The following is a 4,369-nucleotide window of genomic DNA, read 5'->3' as shown; positions in this document are numbered from 1 at the left end:
TGGAGGGCTCCACCAGCTTGTGTTTCTTTAATGGAGCTACATCGTAATGAGGCTGCAGGTGTTTCTCACAGTAAGAGGCCAGACACATCAGACAAGACTTGACAGCTTTCAGTTTTCTCCCAGTGCAGAAATCACAGGCCACATCTTCAGGTCCAGCATAGCAGTGATCAGCAGGAGCAGCTTGGAGTCCAGTCTTCTTCAGCTCCTCCACTAAAAAAGCTAACATGGTGTTTTTCACCAGGACAGGCCTTGGTCTGAAAGTCTGCCTACACTGAGGACAGCTGTAGATTTTCTTCTCATCGTTTCTATTCCAGAAGCTTTTAATACAGCTGATGCAGTAGCTGTGTCCACAGGGAATAGTCACCGGATCCTTCAGTAGATCCAGACAGACGGAACAAGAGATGGATTCCTGGTCCAGCTGAACTCCTTTCTGCGCCATTTCACCTCTCTGTGTCAAGGACTGTCTGAGTTTCACTTTCTTAGATTTCAACAAGTTTGAGCTCTGATCTAAACAACATGTGCCTCTGCAGTGAACGGGGCCTGTCAGCTCTTGCACTTCACCACATGTTGGTTCCACCCATCTTCAAACTGTAGATCTGAAGGGGAGGGAACAAGGAAAGTTATGGACAGAGTGGAGCTCACTGTGTTTGAGAGCAGGAAGAAGGGGAAGGTCCATGATATTTCTTTGCTTCTGTATAGTTTTTCTTCAAGAAAACATGGTTTGTACATTAGAGATTTCTACTATGAACACACCCCTGGAGACACAAAAATCTAACATGATTGCAAATGTTTTTGTCTCTTAGTTTGTTGCTAATTTAATGACTTATAGAAACCAAATGGAAATACAAAAGTATTGTTAGTTATCAACTACTTTTTAGTGTGTTTACATCTTTGAAATTCATGTGGACAGTTTCATCAGTGATTTTAATCATTTATGTTAAGAGTTTTTAAAAAGAGAAAGCACCTAAATTGCCCATTTCACTCTTTGCTTTGAGCTGCTCTCGTGTCAGGACTCAAACACACTGAGCCAAATGCAGGTTTTACATAAGAACAGAGTTGTGTGAGGGGTCATGAGCCAGTTTTAAATGTGTTACCCAATGTTGAACTGGTAGTGTGTGGTGGTAGTGTGAGTTTTACTTTTAAATGTAAATTGTTCTAAATGTAGCACCACGTCAAGGAGAAAATATTAAGTTTTACAATGATGGTTTAGAAGTATTATCAATAATACATACCATAAGTATCAAAAGTAAAAGTAGTCTTTAGGTGGCAAAATGTTAGATTGGATTAGTGTAAAAATACTTGATATTAAGGACTGTATGAAGGGATGCTGATTTCCACACTTGGGGGGATGTTGCCAGGTTGAGGGCGTGCCAACACAGATTATCACCGTGGTTCAACAGTGACCGCACAGGGAAAGGAGGGATTTAGAGAGAAGAGTTCATCTACTGCAGCTTCTTTTCTATGACCAGTTTTTACTAGTTAATGTTTTCTTTTTTACTTTGGTGTCATCTGGTGGTAGGATGGTGAATGACACTGTAAAATAATAAGGCAGAGACAGTATCATACCATATCAGTATATCCAGAAGGCTGTAATGCAGTAGCTGTGTCCACAGGGAATAGTGACCTGATCCTTCAGTAGAGCCAGACAGACGGAACAAGAGATGATTTCCTGGTTCAGCTGAACTCCTTTCTGTGCCATTTTACCTCTCTGTAGCATTGACTGTGATAGTTTCTCTTTCTTAGATCTGAAACTGCTTTCAGCTCTGCATCTAAACATTTTACAGTGAATGCGGCCTGTCAATTCTTGCACTTTACCAGCCATCTTCAAACTGTAGATCTGAAGGGGACGGCTATACATCTTACATTATTAATGTATCCAAGGTAAAAGGGAATCTCTAAAGCACCAGTTGCCAACCTTTTCCAACCCATAGCCCACTTGAAAATGTTGGCAGCTCGGGGCGTCGAGTAGCTCAGTTGGATGAGCATCCGCCCCATATGTAGAGGCTACAGTCCTCGCTGCAGTCATTCCCCCTCTCTCTGCCTCCCCATTTCCTGTCTCTCTCTACTGCACCATCAATAAAGGCACAAAAAGCCAGAGAAAAAAAGAAAAGAAAATGTTGGCAGCTGACATCCAACATTTTTAATAACAACTTAATTTATATAGCACTTTTCAAAACAGAGTTATAAAGTGTTGTACATACATAAAAACAAAATAAAGCAATAAATGACATGGAGAAGAGAGGCAAAGTGTCAATTAGCAAGGCAAGTATAACAAGGAGAATTAAAAACACGTATTTTGAAACAATAAATCAAGTCTTCACTCTAAAACTGAGTAATTGTGGAGACTTTAGGGGTTTTGTCCCCAAAAGGAGGCAAGTCCCCTTAATGTGCCTGTCCCCACAACATACATGTTCACAACAGCTGCGTTCACAAACACAGTGAGGTCAAATAAACACAACTACAGTCTGTGTAACAGACTGTGTTTCAACTTATAATGTAGTGGAGTAGAAGTATAAAGTTGCATTGACTTAAATTTAATAAATGAAGAAACTCAAACTCACTGAGGTCAAATAAACACAACTACAGTCTGTGTTACAACATTTTATTGACGCTCTTGAGTTTAATTACATAAAAGTACATTTTGTTAATAATGCATTTTGGTTCCGACCCACCGACATCTTTCCGAAGCAGGTTCCAAGGTTCAAATTTGTCACTTTTAGGCAACTGCATGGAAGCCACCTTGATACAACTGGAAGGTCAATGAAAAAAAAAGAACCATTTCATCAGTTTTATACATTTTTAAAAAGGTCTTTATTTAGTGAAGCCTGAACCTGCCTCAGCTGTTATTCAGAAGTTGTCTGTGTCTAATACGGTTATTACATGTGAGCTAAAAATGAAGTGCAGCCACTACAAAGTCCTCTCAGGCACTGATAAACAAATACTTCTATTTTCATCTTTACACTTATGCTAGTACAAGGCATTACATGATTAATTCAAGAGGATACATTAAACATTGCTGCGTGTCTTTATTATAAAAACAATGTCTTTTCATGTACAAGGCATGTTAAAGAAACTCTCCCGTCATTCTTCTCCTTACTTCAGTGAATCCACAAGTGATGCTTGACACAGCTATGTAGGTGTATCTTTAAATAATGGTTAAGGTGCAAATGGAAATGCGCCATTTTACTTTCAGTGCCCTAAAAATACATTTTCCTTTGTTTTGAGTGTGATCCTGGATGATCCAATGACATTAGGAGCAGAGGTCTTCGTGGGTTCACTTGGGTCCTGGTAGCCGAGCCTTAACAGGGACTCGAGTCGGGCCAGATCACTATTGCATAGGGTCTAATCGGATTGGACAGAATCCTGTTCTATTGCTGCCGGTCTTGTCTCATGACCAAGCGGATTAACGCGGAATATCTCTCATCTTTGATCACATGGTGCGTCATCATCATGGGAGGAAACATGTTTCTAAAGGCAGAGGGAGAGTGTGAACCATAAAAAACATTTAGGATCGGGTCTAATTTGGACCTGGTCTGACTGTCTCAGGTCTGTTTGCAGTTTGGACTGTTTTTGGCCAGATGCTAACGGGGGATGTTGCAGATCATGATCAGTGCTTTAGCTACTGGGCCATGATAGGACCCAGGACCCTTGTTCTTACTCCACAGGTCTGTCTGTTAAGGCAGATAGATCATATCTCACATAACTTAAACTAAACCCCAGGAAATATGACTTAAGCTGGTCGAGTTCAAGGCATGAATCCCTATCTTGTTGTTGGCTATCAAGGCTTTCAGGTCTGTTACCAGCCACAAGGCTTGGTGGCAGCTGAATCCCCCAAACCAGAGAGCGGAACATTTTACCAGTGCTACCTGTGCTGTGACAACACTTACAGTACAGCAGAGGATTTGATTTTAGTTCAGCAACAGATTTTATTTGTTCATGGCTATAATAGACAGATCATATGTGACTCATGTGTGACTTGGCCATATTGTACTTTAATAATATTTCCCACAATACTCAATCAAAGTTTGGCTTTGACTAATTGAGGATGATGTGGATGCAAAGTAATTTTTCTCTCTGTCCTCTGACGACTCACCAATCTACACTGAAATGTGAAATTCAGGAAGCACTGGAAGTAAAATATTTATGTTTAAATATATTTCTGTCTCAATGATATTTGCATGCATAGTATTTTGACCTGCTGCATGTTGTAATAAAATAAACGTCCCTTGACTAAATAAGTGTTTCATGAAAAAAAAAAAAAATTACATATAAAATTGAAAAAGGAAATAATACAAAAATAAATGTTTCCTACTTTCTAATCTTCATTGTCAACTGTCCAACCAGTAGTATAGTGTTTTAAGCATTAAAG

General features: G+C 39.7%; 1 pseudogene; it reads right to left on the bottom strand.

The window, feature by feature from the left end:
- The window catches only part of LOC111647094 (tripartite motif-containing protein 16-like), a 4,524-nt pseudogene extending 4,065 nt beyond the window's left edge, over positions 1-459 (bottom strand).
- Positions 460-4,369: the final 3,910 nt, after the last annotated feature.

This window comes from Seriola lalandi, unplaced genomic scaffold (genome assembly GCF_002814215.2).
Source record: "Seriola lalandi dorsalis isolate HSWRI2012SDOR001 ecotype SW California unplaced genomic scaffold, Sedor1 jcf7180002054982, whole genome shotgun sequence".
Taxonomy (NCBI): Eukaryota; Metazoa; Chordata; class Actinopteri; order Carangiformes; family Carangidae; genus Seriola; species Seriola lalandi.
This window is presented reverse-complemented; position numbering and strand designations above follow the sequence as displayed.